The sequence below is a fragment of the Pristiophorus japonicus genome, chromosome 20 (genome assembly GCF_044704955.1).
Source record: "Pristiophorus japonicus isolate sPriJap1 chromosome 20, sPriJap1.hap1, whole genome shotgun sequence".
Classification (NCBI taxonomy): domain Eukaryota; kingdom Metazoa; phylum Chordata; class Chondrichthyes; family Pristiophoridae; genus Pristiophorus; species Pristiophorus japonicus.
Genome location: NC_091996.1, coordinates 69,001,253 through 69,021,840, shown reverse-complemented (window position 1 = coordinate 69,021,840; position 20,588 = coordinate 69,001,253). Strand labels below are relative to the sequence as shown.

General features: G+C 46.7%; 1 long non-coding RNA gene across 1 annotated transcript; it reads left to right on the top strand.

The window, feature by feature from the left end:
- The first annotated feature begins 334 nt into the window (after positions 1–334).
- On the top strand, positions 335–5,412 carry LOC139232958 (uncharacterized). The gene is made up of 3 exons (XR_011588121.1): positions 335–394; positions 1,200–1,284; positions 4,753–5,412. It is a non-coding gene; the product is annotated as an uncharacterized lncRNA (long non-coding RNA).
- Positions 5,413–20,588: the final 15,176 nt, after the last annotated feature.

Here is a 20,588-nt window from a genome sequence, read left to right as displayed (position 1 = left end):
AATCCAGGGAATTTTGGTAAATTACAACCAATGCATCCACAATCCCTGCCGCTATTTCTCTTAAGGCCCGAGGATGCAAGCCATCAGGTCCAGGTGACTTATCTGCCCTTAGCCCCATTATCTTAGTGAGTACCACCTCCTTAGTGATTGTGATTGTGTTAATTACCTCCCCCCCATGTATTATTTGAGAGGTACTTAAGCCATGTTTTTGGTTTTGAACTGATTTGGTGCCTTGAGTTCATAATCCATTACAATGGTCAGTATTTTCTAAGCTGTGTGAATGCGATTGTTTAAGAACTAATGAAATTGTGTAAAAATGCAGGTGCAGATATAACTCACGCAGTTATGAAAAGCACAGAGGACAGTTCTGCAAAAGAGAAGCTTCAGCCTTGAAGTTAGTTACTACGTTGTCTGCTAAAAAAAAAAGAAGAAAATGAGTTTGACTGCTTAAAAAGTGAACCAGACAAAGTATTTTGTTATTGATTGGATTTAAAAAAAATTGTTATTGTCTTATGGTTTTAATTCAATTCAAAAATATATTAGTCTATGATGAGATGTTCGGTGGAAAGCTAGAATGTGGAAATTGTAAGCATGTACCAGAGGAGAATATTAAAAAAGAAACAGTGTAGGAGGCAACAGGTTTTGGTTGCAGAAAGGAGTAAAGGAAAGTTCCTGTCTTTGCATGGTGTCCCTTGAAAATTTGGAGTTATTGAGGTTTATTAACCTATGAAAACCCGACTTTCATTGTGGCCACGGTGAAATTCTGGTTATTTCAAAGTGTGAATGTCTCTGGTTCCGGACATGATACTTTCACATTGGAAAAAAATGGAAGACAGCCTATGTTAATAGTGATTTTTGCTAGGAAAAATAAAAAGATGGTGTTTGGTTGTTTGGAAAAGTTTTTCTTAAATTTACGTGAAGTGACATAATTACATCAGACAATGTTTTGCTCCACCTTCTTATAAACATAGAAAGAAGTTAACACTTTCCACTCATAGGTGTTTTCTTCATTCAGCAAGGAATCACTTTTAATTTGTTGAATGAAATTTTAAACATATTGGATATTAGTAAACAAGAGTTTCTTAATTTTAAAGTGAATATTTGCCTCATGGGTAAGAAGCAATTTTATGATTTGACCAATTAACCCCATGGGCTCTTAAGCAGAGTCACAATGGATTCTCTATTTCTTTTATTTTAAGTAGGTGACCATCAGGAAGAAGGGTGGAATTGGCAATGGGGACAGGACATCCCAGACAAGAAACAACTTGGAAGCGAGTAGAAGAGGTAGGATGGTGGCCCCATTTGAGGGGAGATGTAGGGAAATACTGTAGAACCTGTTTGGTGTGTGCAGCTAATAATCCTGACCCACACAAAAGAAAGGCGCCCCTGGGACATACCCACCAACCAGAGGGACCATGGCAGTGTGTGCAGGTGGATTTTATTGGACCTCTGCCCACCTCTAAGAAGGGTAATCAATACTATTTCGAACAATTTTACAAAATTGGTTCCCACTTTAACTGAATAACAAACTAAGGAAATGACTCGAGCCAGGTTCCTGAATGACCTTTGGGAAACTTTAAAGGAACTGAATCTCGGGGCTGCCTATTACATTGGGAGGGCACACCAATGCAACTGACTATACCTGGCCCCGAGTAAACCTCAGGAGTGGGAGGTGGGAAGCCAGGTAATGGTACGAAACAATGCAAGGGTGGAAGTGTTTGAACCCCTGTATAAGGGACCGTATTAAATGGTTTCATTTTAACCCGCTGAAGCTTTTTCAGCCCACTAGCAGACCACCGAGATGACAAGAACGATTATGAGCATGATGAGCCAGATTCATCCTCTCCAGTTGAATGAGGAAGAAAGCGTGCCCGGTGGGATACCCCCACCTAATCAGGTACAGTATGATCAAAATGGAAGTGGACAGGACACGGGAGCTGTAAGAACCTCCCCGGCTCCAGATCTAGAACCACCTCCTGTCCACAGACAAGCCCCACAGACTCCTCCAACACCACGACGCAGTAAAAGAAAGAGAAGGAGGCCCCTTCGATATCGTGGATGGTAAATGTAGGGACAGCCGAGGGTATAGGACCAGGGTACATTTACAGTGGTATGGTAACCATACCACTATAACCGTCCATTATATCAAGGGATGCAAGGAAGGGAGTGCGATTGTACAAGCAGTAGAATTTAAAAATCGTTCAAATGTTCCTTCTCTTGTGAATAAAACAGATTTGTGGGAAAAGCCGATTGTTTGTCCTAAACGCATCCCAGGACCAACAAATGGCTAGTGGTAATCCCAACTCAGATAACATTGTACCATGATGTGCATCACAAAGTGGTGCCTGTAATACTGAATCTGACCGAAGTGAGACTACCTGAGTGGTGTAAGCCTGAAACAGCGTGTTTCTATGGGAGAATGATATGGGAATTAATCAAGAGGAATTGATGGAAGACCAAATTATGACCATTCATTTGCAGAACATGGTTAAACGATTGGAATCCAATGCTAAAAAAGTAAACCGTATTATAGAAGAGAACAAAGAGGTCTTTGATGAAACTGCTCGAAATGATGTATGTGTAATGTATGGATCTTGATTAGTGGAACAGGCCCGAGAAAACCTGCAGCATATTGCTGAGGGAAAGCTCCCCTCATGGGTAACTCGTGAGACCTAGGGCACTATCCACTTACCAAGTTATTAAGACTCTGTGCCAAGTCAGAAAGTTGGTTTGGGTGTACCCGGTAAAGCATGAGTGTCATCTACAGGAACAGAATGACATCGCCCTTGTAGGGATAGTATTGTATTACCCAATCATGCCCGAGAAAATAGCCCCAAGTCCCTTGTTCCGAGTAGAGAACATAAGAGTTCTTCAGGGAGGATACAATGAACTCCATAAGTATGTGACCCAGGTGGATGGGACAACATGGATAGCCCCAGACCTAACCGTGTGTGCTCAAGCTCAGGAAATGTTCATTTGCCCCTAAGATGTGGTAGATAGAACATGCAGCCCCTGCGTGCGGGTTTAATTGGGATGGGATAGCGTGGAACTGCATCATGAAGGTAATTGCAGGACAGCATTTTCCCGTATGATCTGCATATAGAGGGATGGGGGGAATATTGTGTCAGCACCATACACTGGGAATACCAGTATAGTACCAACCTGACTTGTTCCATTGTGGCATGAACTTTTTGCTTTACCCCAGTCCAGCCTGTAAGACTTGGGGCACGGGTTTTATTAAGCATTTATTCGCACAAGCAAGTAGATATATTAACGACTTGGAAGAAGGGAGTGAGTGTAACGTAGCCAAGTTTGCTGACGATATAAAGATGGGAGGAAAAGGAATGTGTGAGGAGGACACAAAAAATCTGCGAAAGGAAATAGACAGGCTAAGTGGGTGGGCAAGAAATTGGCAGTTGGAGTATAATGTTGGAAAGTGTGAGGTCATGCATTTTGGCAGAAAAAATCAAAGAGCAAGTTATTATTTAAAGGAGAAAGATTGCAAAGTGCTGCAGTACTGCGGGATCTGGGGATACTTGTGCATGAAACACAAAAGGATCGTATGCAGGTACAGCAAGTGATCAGGAAGGCCAATGGAATCTTGGCCTTTATTGCAAAGAGGTAGGAGTATAAAAGCAGGGAAATCTTGCTAAAGCTATACAGGGTATTGGTGAGACCACACTTGGAATACTGTGTTCAGTTTTGGTTTCCATATTTATGAAAGGATATACTTGCTTCAGAAGCTGTTCAGATTGTCATGTATGTACATGCTGTTTGTAGCCACCAGATGGTGTCATTGTTGGAGGCCACTGAGCAGCACGCACATGGTGCTGTTCTGGTATAAAAGGCCAGTCATTTTGTGATTCAGGCACTTTGGGCCGTAATAAAGCAGAGCCCAGGTTGTACCTTGTTCAGTACTCAGTTTATTGCATGCATAATACAGAGAAGGTTCACTCGGTTGATTCCGGAGATGAGGGGGTTGACTTATGATGAAAGGTTGAGTAGGTTGGGCCTCTACTCATTGGAATTCAGAAGAATGAGAGGTGATCTTATCGAAACGTATAAGATTATGAGGGGGCTTGACAAGGTGGATGCAGAGAGGATGTTTCCACTGATGGGGGAGACTAGAACTAGAGGGCATGATCTTAGAATAAGGGTCCATTTAAAGCAGAAATGAGGAGAAATTTCTTCTCTCAGAGGGTTGTAAATCTGTGGAACTCGCTACCTCAGAGAGCTGTGGAAGCTGGGACATTGAATAAATTTAAGTCAGAAATAGACAGTTTCTTAAACGATAAGGGGATAAGAGGTTATGGGGAGCGGGTGGGGAAGTGGAGCTGAGTCCATGATCAGATCAGCCATGATCTTATTGAATGGTGGAGCAGGCTCGAGGGGCTGTATGGCCTACTCCTGTTCCTATTTCTTATGTTCTTATATCGCTGCAAAAGATAAGTTCAAAGACCAATTGCACCAGAATGTGGCTCGATTCAACTTTGAAATTCCACTTCTATCAGAACACTTGGTAGAGTTGATGAGATGTGTTAAACAGTCTCAAAAACATTATTATACCTTGGCCCAGAAAAAAAAACGGGAACTGCGTAAAGAAGTGTCTAAGATTGGGGAGGATTCGTCTGGTGGGACCTCGGTATGAATATCGAAATTCATCCTTGGATACCAATTATCTCACATGTGTTGGTCATTGTTCAGTTGATGCTTGTCATTGTATCTCTTGATAATAACCTGCTGTGTTAACAGGAGATGCAGGCAGCGCGAGTGGCCCAAGCAGTTAGAGAAGACGCGAAGAAAGAAGACGACTACAAGCTGTAAGTGTCTGTGACCCGAAGATTCGAGTTCAGTCACTTAAGGGTGGATTTGTAAGAATACACCATTTTCTGGTTCATTTTTGCTGTAACTAAAATGGCCAAATTTAAAAACTGACCAAAAACTGACCAGCAAACCTTGCAAAATCAAGAAGCTATTGTGGGAATTGTTAATTAAGCAAAAGCTGTACTTTCTCACAAGATAATGAAGAATCCTTGGACAGGAGCGCTGTGGACAATGATGCCTTTAAGGAACACGTTTTTTATGAACGGATTATTGCTAAGGACATTGAAAAACATCACACATTTAATTAACTGTCTGCTGAAGAGAAAAAAACAACAACTTTGGCCTTACAGAGTGGAAAAGTTACCAACTTTTTAGGTGTAAACAGTGCTGTGAGAGGACACTTGCTGCTGCAGTCAAGAGATTGGTAGCCTGGTCAGTTACTAAGGAATCAGGGAATTAATTTCTGATCGCTGACCACGGCTGGAATTAGCCCTGTGTGAGTGTCTTTGCTTTGTATTATTCAATTAGGTAATAGGCAATTTTAACAGTTATAAGGTACCTTAATGGGATAGGTTGGTGCGAGCTAATTGGGCATTTAATGCTATCGGAAATTGCTTGTATTTCTTTTGATTATTCTAAGTAAAGATAATCCCTGGATTGCGGTGGTGAAGAAACATTGTGTCTGTGTTCTTCTGTCTCACAAGTTCAAAATCTTACAGGCTAAAACCTGTTCTTATAAAAGTAAAATCTTACACTCTGTATTCCCTCTATCGCAGTGTCCACTTGCCTCTGTATTCCCTCTATAAGAACATAAGAATTAGTAGCAGGAGTTGGCAGTCATCCCCTTGAGCCTGCTCCGCCATTCAATAAGATCATGGCTGATCTTCTACCTCAACTCCACTTTCCTGCACTATCCCATATCCTTTGATTCCTTTAATATCCAAAAATCTATTGATCTCTGTCTTGAATATACTCAAAGACTGAGGCTCCACAGCCCTCTGGGGTAGAGAATTCCAAAGATTCACCACCCTCTGAGTGAAGAAATTTCTCCTTATCTCAGTCCTAAATGGCCGACCCCTTATTCTGAGACTGTGACTCCTGGTTCTAGACTCCCCAGCCAGAGGAAACATTCTCCCTGCATCTACCCTGTCATGGATGAATTCTAGAGAATATAGGCCTAGTCCATTCCTCATAGATCAATCCCCCCATTCCAGGAATCAGTCTGGTGAACCTTTGTTGCACTCCCTCTATGGCAAGTAAATCCTTCCTTAGGTAAGGAGACCAAAACTGTACACAATACTCTATGTGCAGTCTAACCAGGACTCTATATAATTGCAGTAATACGTCTTTGCTCTTATACCCAAATCCTTTTGTAATAAAGGCCAACATACCATTCGCTTTAGAAATTGCTTGCTGTACCTGCATGTTAACTTTCAGTGATTCGCGTACAAGAAAACCCAGGTTTCTCTGAACACCAACATTTCCCAATCTCTCAACATTTAAAAAATTACTCTGCTTTTCAATTTTTCATACCAAAGTGGATAAGTTCACATTTCTCCACATTATATTCCATTTGCCATGTTCTTGCCCACTCACTTAGCCTGTTTATATCCCCTTGAATCCTCTTTGCATCCTCTTCACAACTTACATTCCAATCTACCTTTGTATCATCAGCAAACGTGGATATATTACATGTAGTCCCCACATCTAAATCATTGTTGTAGATTGTGAACATTTGGGGCCCAAGCATTGATCCTTGCGGTACCCCATGAGTTACAGCCTGCCAACCTGAAAATGACCCGTTTATTCCTATTCTCTGTTTTCTGTCCATTAACCAATCCTCAATCTATGCTAGTTATATTACCCTCAATCCCATGAGCCCTAATTTTGTTTAATAACCTCTTGTGTGGCACCTTATCGACTGCCTTCTGAAAATCCAAATACACCACATCCACTGGTTCCCCCTTATCTATTCTGCTAGTTGCAACCTCAAAAAACTCAACAGATTTGTCAAACATGATTTCCCTTTCATAAATCCATGTTGACTCTGCCCAATTCTATTATTATTTTCTAAGTGCCCTGTTACCACGTCGTTAATAATAGATTCTAGCATTTTCCCTACTACTGATGTCAGGCTAACTGGTCTGTAGTTCCCCGATTTCTCTTTCCCTCCTTTCTTAAATAGCGGGGTTACATTAGCCACCTTCAGATCTGCGGGAACCATTGTAGAATCTATGGAATTTTGGAAGATAACAACCACTGCATCCAGTATCTCTTTCAAAACCCTAGGATGTAGGCCATCAGGTGGAGAGGATTTATCAGCTTCCAATCCCATTAATTTCTCCAGTACTTTTTTTTTACTGATATTAATTCTTTCAGTTCCTCATTCTCGCTGGACCCCTGCTACTCCACTATTTCCGGGAGGTTTCTTGTGCCTTCTTCCATGAACCACAGTGTCCAGCTGCCTCTGTATTCACTCTATTGCAGTGTCTAGCTGCCTCTTGAATGAACCGGAGTTGGTTCCAGATTGTGGATTATGATCCGATCTGCACACAGTCCCCAAGGCGCAGCTTGAACAGATACCACATGGAGTCGGCAGGCTCACACTCGCTCTCCACCCGTGGGGGAATGCAGCTCAGAGTTCCGTTTGCTTTCAGGATTGTCGCTCACTCTCCTATGGCTGCAGATCGCCCGTGATGAGTCCACAATCACATTCACATCTCTTTGAGCTTCCCCACCCCCCAGCTAGTTCAATATCGTTCATTGTTTAAGTGTGTCCCCATGTGTTTTTCTGCAGTGCAGGTAAAGGGTCCAACTGAAGGGACAGTTTTGCAATCCATATGTGGGTGTTGCGTAAGTCTAGCATTCTCTGGTGTTGCAGCTTCTCTCGGAGTGACCCTGATGGCAATGGAGCTGTAGTGATTCAGCAAATAAGAGCCCAATAAAGTACTAGATATCAACTAAAGCATCAAGCCCTTATCGTGTCCATTCTGTCCAGTTATCAGGAGAGTTAGGTAAATATTAATTGGGAAGCCGATATGGTTTGGTTAGTGTTTATAAGTGCCTCGTTAGCACAATACTTTGACCAGTGAGAATGGGTATAAAGATTGCCTGTCCTTTGAAGATATTACAGCACACACTTGTCTGTCCATCAGGGAGGTAAGAGCAATACATTGTTCTTTCTTGCTCCATTCTGTCAGTGTGTAATGTCGAGCTAATCGCATGAGTCTGCGCTCTCTTACAGTAGATAACTAATATTTCAGAACAACCCTGCAAGTTGGAGCATACACAGACTAAGAAAGAATGAATGCTAGTCTGTTAAAGGCAGTTAGTATGTGTGAGTGTGTCAATCATACAGTTATGTAAAGGGAGATACTGACCCAGTGAGTGTTGGTGTGCAGAACAGTTAGAGAGATGGAATGTGGGAGGTTTGGAGAGCGTGAGTGTTAGAGAGTTGGAGTGTGGGATAGTTGGAGTGTGGGAGTGTGGGATAGTTGGAGTGTGGGATAGTTGGAGTGTGGGAGTGTCGGAGTGTCGGATAGTTGGTGTTGTGTATCTGTAAAGATTGTACTTCATGACCCATTCAACACAGGACCAATACCCGCTACCTAAGGCAGACAACCTATTTACAACGCTGGCAGGAGTCAAGACGTTCACCAAGCTCGACCTGACTTCGGCCTACATGACGCAGGAGCTGGAGGAGTCTTCGAAGAGCCTCACCTGCATCAACACACACAAGGGACTGTTCATCTACAACAGATGCCCGTTTGGAATTCGGTTGGCTGCAGCGATCTTCCAGAGAAACATGGAGAGCCTACTCAAGTCGGTACTACACACAGTGGTCTTTCAGGACGGTATATTGGTCACGGGTTGGGACACCGCTGAGCACCTACAAAACCTGGAGGAAGTCCTCCTGTGACTGGATCATGTAGGGCTACGGCTGAAGAGGTCGAAATGCGTCTTCGTGGCAACAGAAGTGGAGTTTTTGGAGAGAAGGATTGCGGGGGACGGCATTCAGCTCGACGCCAAGACAGAGGCTATCAGGAACGCGCCCAGGCCACAGAACGTCACGGAGCTGCGGTCGTTCTTGGGACTCCTCAACTATTTTGGTAACATCCTACCGGGGTTAAGCTCCTTTTTAGAGCCTCTACATGTGTTATTGCGCAAAGGTGAGAACTGGGTATGGGGAAAAAAACAAGTAATTGCTTTTGAGAAAGCAGGAAACATTTTATGCTCCAACAAACTGCTTGTATTGTATAACCCGTGTAAAAGACTTGTGCTAGCATGTGATGCATTGTCGTACGGAATCGGGTGTGCATTACAACAAACTAACGTTGCGGGGAAGTTGCAACCTGTCGCCTATGTTTCCAGGAGCTTGTCTAAGGCCGAGATGGCCTACAGCATGATTGAGAAAGAGGCATTAGCATGTGTGTGTTCAGGGTAAAGAGAATGTATCAGTACCTGTTTGTCCTCAAATTTGAGCTGGAAACCGATCACAAGCCCCTCATATCCCTGTTCGCTGAAAACAAGGGCATAAATACTAATGCCTCAGCCCGCATACAAAGGTGGGCACTCGCGCTATCAGCGTATAACTATACCATCCGCCACAGGCCAGGCACCGAGAACTGAGCGGATGCTCTCAGTCGGCTACCATTGCCCAGCACGGGGGTGGAAATGGCGCAGCCTGCAAACTTGTTGATGGTGGCGCAGCCCGCAGACTTGTTGATGGTCATGGAAGCGTTTGAAAATGATAAATCACCTGTCATGGCCCGCCTGATTATGACTTGGACCAGCCAAGATCCTCAGCTGTCCCGAGTAAAAAACTGTGTACTGCATGGGAGCTGGGCCAGCATCCCCATTGAAATGCAAGAGCCAATCGAGCCGTTCCAGCGGCGAAAGGACGAGCTGTCCATTCAGGCAGACTGCCCGTTGTGGGGTAACCGCGTAGTGCTACCAAAAAAGGGCAGGGAGACATTCATCTCGGATCTCCACAGCACACACCCGGGTATAGTAATGATGAAAGCGATAGCCAGATCCCACGTGTGGTGGCCCAGTATCGACTCTGACTTAGAGTCCTGTGTACGGCAATGCAGCGTCTGTGCTCAGTTGAACAATGTGCCCAGAGAGGCACCACTAAGTTTGTGGTCCTGACCCTCCAGACCATGGTCAAGGATCCATGTCGACTATACGGGCCCGTTTCTCGGTAAAATGTTTCTGGCGGTGGTGGATGCTTTTTCAAAATGGATTGAATGTGAAATAATGTCGGGAAGCACCGCCACCGCCACCATTGAAAGCCTGAGGGCCATGTTTGCCACCCACGGCCTGCCTGACATACTGGTCAGTGACAATGGGCCATGTTTCACCAGTGCCGAATTTAAAGAATTCATGACCCGCAATGGGATCAAACATGTCACCTCAGCCCGTTTAAACCAGCCTCCAATGGGCAAGCAGAGCGGGCAATACAAACCATCAAACAGAGCCTTAAACAAATCACAGAAGGCTCACTCCAAACCCGCCTGTCCCGAGTACTGCTCAGCTACCGCTCGAGACCCCACTCGCTCACAGGAGTGCCCCCGGCTGAGCTACTCATGAAAAGGACACTTAAAACCAGACTCTCGCTGGTTCACCCCAACCTGCATGATCAGGTAGAGAGCAGGCGGCAGCAACAAAACATAAATGATGGTCGCGCCACTGTGTCACGGGAAATTGATCTGAATGACCCTGTGTATGTGCTAAACTATGGACATGGTCCCAAGTGGATCGCGGGCACGGTGATCGGTAAAGAAGGGATAGGGTGTTTGTAGTCAAACTAGACAATGGACAAATTTGCAGAAAGCACCTGGACAAAATGAGGCTGCGGTTCACAGACTGCCCTGAACAACCCACAGCAGAAACCACCTTTTTCGAGCCCACAACACACACCCAATGGATCAATGGCACCACGCCCGTTCAGGAAATCGATCCCATCACGCCCAACAGCCCAGCAAGGCCAGGCTCACCTAGCAGCCCTGTAGGGCCAACAACACGCCAGCCCAGCGAGGGCACAGCCAACACACCAGGGAAAGAAAGGCTCCCGACCGCCTCACCTTGTAAATAGTTTTCACTTTGACTTTGCGGGGGGAGCGATGTTGTGTATCTGTAAAGCATGCACTCCCATGTTCCGCCACCAAGGAGCTCATCCCCTGAAGTCTCAAGGGATCCCAGCATCCCTTGGTAGCACTGTATAAAAGCCGGTCCAGAAAGCCTGTTCTTCACTCTAGAGTGTTTTATTAAAGACTGAGGTCACTGTTACTTTAACCTCCCTGTGTGTAGCCTCACCTCTGTTGGGAACACAATAGTTGGAGTGTGGGATAGTTGGAGTGTGGGATAGTTGGAGTGTGGGAGTGATGGAGTGATGGAGTGTGGGATAGTTGGAGTGTGGGAGTGTGAGAGTGTGGGAGTGTGAGTGATATGTCCTTACTATACAGTATAAATGCACACGAGGTCCATACTTGAGAGAATGTCACTCTGTGACCAGTTACCTTTATTACCACAACCTCAAGTGATGAAGGTGGGTGGAGCTTCAACTTTTATACCTGAAAGTCCAGGTTAAGAGTGTCTCCTACAAGTTCGCCCCTTGTGGTCATTGTTCTCAAGTGTACAACTTAGGTCAGCTTATACATGGGTTACAATGATAGTTGAATACATGACATCACCTCCCCCCAAAACCTTATTGGGTTCACAGGTTAAGTCTCTCTGGTGGTTTACGCTCCCTTGTGGAGCGTCTGAGTTGGGGCTCCAGTTGTTGGGCGCTGGCCTGTGTCTGCTGTTTGCGGTGCCTCAGGCCTGACCGGACTGCCCACAGTAGCTGGGCTCTCCTCCACTTGGTTCCGGTCTTCGGTTACCTGTGGTGGAGTAAACTCTACATCGTGTTCTACCTCTGCTTCTTCTATGGGGTTGCTGAACCTCCCTTTAGATTGATCCACGTGTTTGCGGCAGATGTGTCCATTGGTAAGTTGAACTACCAAAACCCTATTCCCCTCTTTGGCAATCACAGTGCCTCCAAGCCATTTGGGCCCTGCAGCGTAATTAAGGGCAAAAACAGGGTCATTGACATCAATACATCGCGCCCTCGCATTCCTGTCATGGTAGTCACATTGTGACTGACGCCTGCTCTCAACAATTTCTTTCATAGTCGGATGTATAAGGGATAACCTGGTTTTGAGCGTCCTTTTCATTAGCAACTCTGCAGGTGGAACCCCTGTGAGCGAGTGTGGTCGGGATCTATTGGCCAACAGGAGGTGTGATAAGTGGCTTTGTAGGGAACCCCCTTGGATTCTGAGCATCCCCTGTTTGATTATCTGCACTGCTCGTTCCGCCTGGCCATTTGAGGCCGGCTTGAATGGTGCCATTCTGACATGGTTGATTCCATTGCCTGCCATGAAGTCCTGGAATTCAGTGCTTGTGAAGCACGGGCCATTGTCGCTGACCAAGACATCCAGTAGACCATGGGCGGTGAACATTGCCCGTAGACTTTCTACCGTGGCAGAGGATGTGCTTGAATTTAAAATGGCACACTCAATACATTTGGAGTAGGTGTCTACTACAACCAAAAACATTTTTCCCATGAAAGGACCTGCGTAGTCCACACAGATGCGTGACCATGGCTTGGCGGGCCAGGACACATTTCTTAACTAAAGACAATAGCAGGTCTTTATTTGTCCAGACTTTAATCTGACGGGCTGTCACAGGTGAGCCTTCGCTTTCGAAAACTTCAACAGCCATGACCATCTCAGCATCATGCTCAGTTGCCCCCTCAGTGGTGGCTAGTTGGAGCCTGCTGAGTGCATCGGTGCAGTTTTCAGTGCCCAGTCTGTGCCAAATTGTGTAGTCATAGGCGGCTAACGTAAGTGCCCACCTCTGTATGCGGGCCGATGCATTTGCATTTATGGCCTTGCTGTTGGCCAAAAGGGACGTTAGGGGTTTGTGATCTGACTGCCTGCTCAAATTTCCTGCCAAACAGGTACTGGTGCATTTTTTTACTGCATATACATATGCTAGCGCTTCCTTCTCTACCATCCCGTAGCCCCTTTTTGCCTGGGACAGACTTCTGGAGGCATGTAACTGACCATTGGCATTCACATGCTGCAACACACACCCAACCCAATAGGACGACGCATCGCACGTTAAAACAAGTTTCTTACACGGGTCATATAATGTTAACAGTTTGTTGGAGCATAACAAATTGCATGCTCTGTCAAAAGCCCTTTCCTGGCTGTCCCTCCAGACCCAATAGCGACCTTTGCGTAGGAGCATGTGTAGCAACTCTAACAGCGTGCTCAATTTTGGAAGAAAGTTACCAAATAGTTCAGGAGCCCCAGGAACGAACGCAGCTCCGTCGTGTTACGGGGTCTGGGTGCTCTCTGGATCGCTTCTGTTTTGGACGCAGTAGGTCTAATCTCGTCTGCTGCTACCCTCCGCCCCAGGAATTTTACCTCTGGACTAAGAAGACTCACTTCACCTTTTTCAGTCGCAGCCCTACCCGGTCCAGTCTGCGTAGTACCTCCTCCAGGTTGTGGAGGTGTTCTTCAGTATCGCGACCCGTGATGAGGATGTCGTCTTGAAAAACCACCGTCCCTGGAATCGACTTGAGGCGGCTTTCCATATTTCGCTGAAAGATCGCGGCGGCCGAACGAATCCCGAACGGACATCTATTATACTCAAACAACCCCTTATGTGTCGTGATGATCAGCTTCTTCGACTCACTTGCCAGCTGAGGTCATGGAAGTTGAGGTCAGGTCCAATTTTGAAAAAGGTTTGCCACCGGATAGCGTCGCAAAGAGGTCCTCCGCTGTCGGTAGTGGGTACTGGTCTTGGAGTGACACCCGATTGATGGTGGCCTTGTAATCACCACATATCCTGACCGACCCATCCGCCTTGAGCACCGGCACGATCGGGCTCACCCAGTCACTGAATTCGACTGGCGAGATGATGCCTTCCCTCAGCAGGCGGTCCAATTCGCATTCTATCTTTTCCCGCATCACGTATGGCACCGCTCTGGCCTTGTGGTGTACTGGCCTGGCGTCCGGGTTTATGTGAATCACTACCTTGGCCCCCATGAAAGTGCCGATGCCGGGTTGAAATAATGAGTCAAATTTGTCCAGGACCTGTGAGCATGATACTTGCTCCACAGAGGAAATTGCATTGACATCGCCCCATTTCCAGTTCATGACAGCAAGCCAACTCCTCCCCAGTAGTGCGGGACTGTCCCCTGGAACAATCCAGAGTGGCAACCTGTTCTCCGAATCTTTGTGGGTCACGACTATCGTGGCGCTGCCAAGCACCGGAATGATCTCCTTTGTATATGTCCGTAGCTGTGCGTCAATCGGCAATAATTTTGGCCTCCTGGCCTTGGACACCCACAACTTTTGAACTGTTTGATACTCATCAGGGTCTGGCTGGCCCCCGTGTCTAGCTCCATTAATACTGGGATGCCATTGAGGAACACTTTCATCATTATCGGTGGTGTCCTGGTATATGAACTGTATATGTGCTCCACATGAACTCGCCGAACTTCAGCTTCCAGCGATTTCCCCCAGTATTCATTTGGTCTCATAGGGCTTACATCGGGCCCGTTCTCCTCGTACAGCAACCTGGCTGCAGGCTTCCACCAAGTGACCGCTGACGTTGCAGTTTCTGCAGGTATATTGCTGATACCTGCAAGCTCTGGCTGGGTGTTTGCCTGGGAGGAGGCCCGTTGTTGGAAACAAAAGGTCAATTACCAGTCGATCGTCTCTGACTGTCTCTGTAACTGTCCTTAAGCGCACCATTAACAGGTGTTGATGGTCCCATTACTGGCCGCATTGTCCCTTGCGATGGCATGAATTGCTGTTTAGCTAGCCATTGTCTCTGTTCAATTCACCGTTTGGGTTCGACTGCATGCTGGGGCATGTCCGATTGCCCTTGTCTGCCTAGAAAACTGTGTGCCGCGTTAACAATGTTGACTCTCTGGTCGTTTGCCGCATTTGAGCCAAGATTTTTGTCATACATCATTCCTCCCCTGAGATAAATTTCTGGGCTATCAGGGCCACCGCTTCCAAGGTCAAGTCTTTGGTCTCAATCAGTTTCTTGAAAACCCCAGCATGTCCGATGCCCTCAATAAAAAAGTCTCTCAGCATCTCCGCTCTGCATGCATCTGGGAACTTACATAGGCTCGCCAGTCATCGGAGGTCTGCCACGAAGTCTGGAACGCTTTGCCCTTCTTGCCGCCGGTGCGTGTAAAACCGCTGTCTCGCCATGTGCATGCTGCTCGCCGGTTTAAGGTGTTCCCCGATCAACTTACAGAGCTCTTCGAACGTCTTGTCCGCCGACTTCTCTGGCGCTGGAAGGTCCTTCATCAGGGAGTACGTTCTGGATCCACAAACCGTCAGGAGATGAGCCCTGCGTTTGTCAGCCGAATCCTGTCCCAGCCATTCCTTAGTGACGAAACTTTGCTGTAGTCTCTCAGTAAAGTCATCCCAATCATCACCAACACAGTACCTCTCGTCTGTGCTGCTAGTGGCCATGCTCGTGTGGTTTAAATCCCAGTTTCTCGTCGCCAATGATATGTCCTTACGATACAGTATAAATGCACACGAGGCCCATACTTGAGAGAAAGTCACTCTGTGACCAGTTTCCTTTATTACCAAGACCTCAAGTGATGAAGGTGGGTGGAGCCTCCCCTTTTATACCTAACCGTCCAGGTTAGGAGTGTCTCCCACAAGTTCGCCCCTTGTGGTCAATGTTCTCAAGTTGTACAACTTAGGTCAGCTTATACATGGGTTACAATGATAGTTGAATACAATACAGTGAGAGTGTGGGAGTGTTGGAGTTTGGGATAGTTGGAGTGTGGGAGTGTGGGAGTGTTGGAGTGTGGGAGTGTGGGAGACTGGGGGTGTCGGAGTGTCGGGGAGACTGGGGGTGTCAGAGTGTCGGAGAGTTTGAGTGCGGGAGAGCTGGAGTCGGGAATGTGGGAGACTGAGTGTGAGATTGTGGGATTGTGGGAGTGTGGGAGTGCGAGAGGGTGGGAGTGTGGGAATGTTGGATTGTTGGAGACTGGGAGTGAGGGAGTGCGGGATTGTGGGAGACTGTGAGTGAGGGAGTGTGGGAATGTTGGATTGTGGGAGATTGGGAGTGAGAGAGTGTGAGAGTGCGGGAGTGCGGGAGTGCGGGAGTGCGAGATTGTGGGAGAGTGGGAGAGAGTGGGAGTGTGGGAATGTGGGAGAGAGTGGGAGTGTGGGAGAATGAAAGTGTGGGAGTGCGGGATTGTGGGAGTCTGGGAGAGTGGGAGCTCGCGTGAGTAGTTGAATAATAGAGTTATACGATATCGGTACATTGCAGATATACGTTCTGGAAAGAGTACAGATGAAAATATACCATATTAATACAGTGGGGATACAGATACAGGTGTGACATCTGAAATTCGGAAAACACGACACCGAGGCTATTCCAGATATTTCCGGATTACGGAACGTCTTGCCTGGGCCGAGGTAGGTAGGGAAAGGGATGGGAGTGGGGTTGGGCGGCCGAGATAAACGGGGGTCGGGGGGGGGCGGAAGTCGACCGGCTGAGGCGGGTGGGGGGGGAGTTGTACGGGGGAGGCGGGGGGAGTCCGAATTTTGGATGTTCAACCTGTATACCGTATAGATACAGTGCAGTTACAGATAAACCATATAGATACAGTAGAGATACTGATATACCGTATAGATACAGAGCAGTTACTGATATGCCGTATCGATACAGTACAGATACAGATGTACCCTATTGGTACAGTGCAGATACAGATATATCACATAGATACCGTGGAAATACAGAAAAATCATATAGATATAGTGCAGATACAGATATACCCCATTGGTACAGTGCAGATACAGGTGGCCTATACTGATAGTTACTATTTCAGATATACTTGCTTTGTGTTCACAGTTAGATTGCCACCATTTAACATCAAACGCATCCCTTCTGCTGAGTTCAGTTTTGATGAGCACGAAAAAGCTGATCCAACCCCAGCAATGGTACCAGGTATGTGGCAATCTTCACCTGTGTAAAAGCAGTCTTTCAGATCAAAGTAATTAAAGGAACTTCAATTGATACTTAAACTTGCCTATTTCGGACTCGTTATTTATCGAGGTCACAAAAGGACTGCCATGGTAGCATCAGCAGCAGTGCCAAAACTGGAGTTAATGTCATCAGTTAGAGTTTTGCCTGCCAGCACTGTACCAAAATTGGCAGGTTACAGTCTGGTCAATGCCAGTATTAATCGGTCGATCAGCATGCTCAGGTCCAGAAATTCTCAGTTATGACATTACTTCCCCTGAGTGAGATCTGACATCATATTCCCCTTTGTCAGATCTGACATCACTCCCTCTGGATCAGATATAACATCACTTCCCCCACCGAGTCAGATATAACATCACTCCCCCCCGAGTCAGATATAACATCACTCCCCCCCGAGTCAGATATAACATCAGTCCCCCCTCCGGGTCAGATATAACATCACTCCCCCCCGAGTCAGATATAACATCACTTCCCCCCCCGAGTCAGATATAACATCACTCCCCCCCCCGAGTCAGATATAACATCACCCCGCCGAGTCAGATATAACATCACTCCCCCTGGGTCAGAAAAAACATCACTCCCCCCGGGTCAGATATAACATCACCCCCCGAGTCAAATATAACATCACTCCCCCCGGGTCAGATATAACATCACCTCCCTAGTCAGATATAACATCATTCCACCCGGGTCAGATATAACATCACCGCCCCGAGTCAGATATAACATCACTCCGCCCCAACCCCCCCCCCCGGGTCAGATAAAACATCACTCCCCCCTGGGTCAGATATAACTTCAATCCCCCCTGGGTCAGATATAACATCACGCTCCCTGGGTCAGATATAACATCAATCCCCTGGGTCAGATATAACATCACTCCCCCTGGGTCAGATGTAACATCACTTCCCCTGGGTCAAATATAACATCACACCCCCTGGGTCAGATATAACATCACTCCCCCTGGGTCAGAAAAAACATCACTCCCTGCCAGGTCAGATATAACATCACCCCCAGAGTCAAATATAACATCACTCCCCCCGGGTCAGATATAACATCACCCCACCGAGTCAGATATAACATCATTCCCCCCGGGTCAGATATAACATCACCCCCCCGAGTCAGAAATAACATCAATCCCCTGGGTCAGATATAACATCACTCCACCCGGGTCAGATACAACATCACCCCCCGAGTCAAATATAACATCATTCCCCCCAAGGGTCAGATATAACATCATTCCCCCCTAGGTCAGATATAACATCATTCCCCCCCGGGTCAGATATAATATCACTAACCCTGTGTCAGATATAACATCATTCCCCCCCCAGGGTCAGATAAAACATCACTCCCCCCTGGGTCAGATATAACATCACTCCCCCTGGGTCAGATATAACATCATTCCCCCCCCCCCGGGTCAGATATAACATCACTCCCCCTGGGTCAGATACAACATCATTCCCCCCAAGGGTCAGATATAACATAATTCCCCCCTAGGTCAGATATAACATCATTCCCCCCCGGGTCAGATATAATATCACTACCCCTGTGTCAGATATAACATCATTCCCCCCCCCCGGGTCAGATATAACCTCATTCCCCCCGCGGGGTCAGATATAACATCACTCCCCCTGGGTCAGATATAACATCATTCCCCCCACGGGTCAGATATAACATAATTCCCCCCTAGGTCAGATATTACATCATTCCCCCCCCCGGGTCAGATAGAACATCACTTCCCCTGGGTCAGATATAACATCAATCCCCTGGGTCAGATATAATATCAATCCCCTGGGTCAGACATAACATCAATCCACCGGATCAGATATAACATCAATCCCCCGGATCAGATATAACATCACTTCCCCCGGGTCAGATATAACATTACACACCCTGGGTCAGATATAAAATCACTCCCCTGGTCAGATATAACATCACTCACCCCGCGGGTCAGATATAACATCACTCCCCCCGGGTCAGATATAACATCACTCCCCTGGGTCAGATATAACAGCACTCCCCCTGGGTCAGATATGACATCAATCGCCCCGGGTGAGATATAACTTCACTCACCCTGGGTCAGATAGAACATCACTTCCCCTGGGTCAGATATAACATCAAACCCCTGGGTCAGATATAATATCAATCCCCTGGGTCAGATATAACATCACTCCCCCTGGGTCAGATATAAAATCACTCCCCCTGGGTCAGATATAACATCATTCCCCCCGGGTCAGATATAACATCACCCCCCCGAGTCAGATATAACATCAATCCCCTGGGTCAGATATAACATCACCCCCCCGAGTCAGAAATAACATCAATCCCCTGGGTCAGATATAACATCATTCCCCCCGGGTCAGATATAACATCACCCCCCCGAGTCAGAAATAACATCAATCCCCTGGGTCAGATATAACATCACTCCACCCGGGTCAGATATAACATCACCCCCCTAGGTCAGATATAACATCATTCCCCCCCGGGTCAGATATAATATCACTAACCCTGTGTCAGATATAACATCATTCCCCCCCCCGGGTCAGATAAAACATCACTCCCCCCTGGGTCAGATATAACATCACTCCCCCTGGGTCAGATATAACATCATTCCCCCCCCCCGGGTCAGATATAACATCACTCCCCCTGGGTCAGATACAACATCATTCCCCCCAAGGGTCAGATATAACATAATTCCCCCCTAGGTCAGATATAACATCATTCCCCCCCGGGTCAGATATAATATCACTACCCCTGTGTCAGATATAACATCATTCCCCCCTCCGGGTCAGATATAACCTCATTCCCCCCGCGGGGTCAGATATAACATCACTCCCCCTGGGTCAGATATAACATCATTCCCCCCACGGGTCAGATATAACATAATTCCCCCCTAGGTCAGATATTACATCATTCCCCCCCCCGGGTCAGATAGAACATCACTTCCCCTGGGTCAGATATAACATCAATCCCCTGGGTCAGATATAATATCAATCCCCTGGGTCAGACATAACATCAATCCACCGGATCAGATATAACATCAATCCCCCGGATCAGATATAACATCACTTCCCCCGGGTCAGATATAACATTACACACCCTGGGTCAGATATAAAATCACTCCCCTGGTCAGATATAACATCACTCACCCCGCGGGTCAGATATAACATCACTCCCCCCGGGTCAGATATAAAATCACTCCCCTGGGTCAGATATAACAGCACTCCCCCTGGGTCAGATATGACATCAATCGCCCCGGGTGAGATATAACTTCACTCACCCTGGGTCAGATAGAACATCACTTCCCCTGGGTCAGATATAACATCAAACCCCTGGGTCAGATATAATATCAATCCCCTGGGTCAGATATAACATCACTCCCCCTGGGTCAGATATAAAATCACTCCCCCTGGGTCAGACATAACATCATTCCCCCCCGGTCAGATATAACATCACCCCCCCGAGTCAGATATAACATCAATCCCCTGGGTCAGATATAACATCACTCCCCCTGGGTCAGATGTAACATCACTTCCCCTGGGTCAGATATAACATCAATCCCCCTGGGTCAGATATAACATCATTCCCCCCCCCGGGTCAGATATAACATCACTACCCCCTGAGTCAGATATAACATCATTCCCCTGGGTCAGATATAACATCAATCCCTTGGGTCAGATATAACATCACATTCC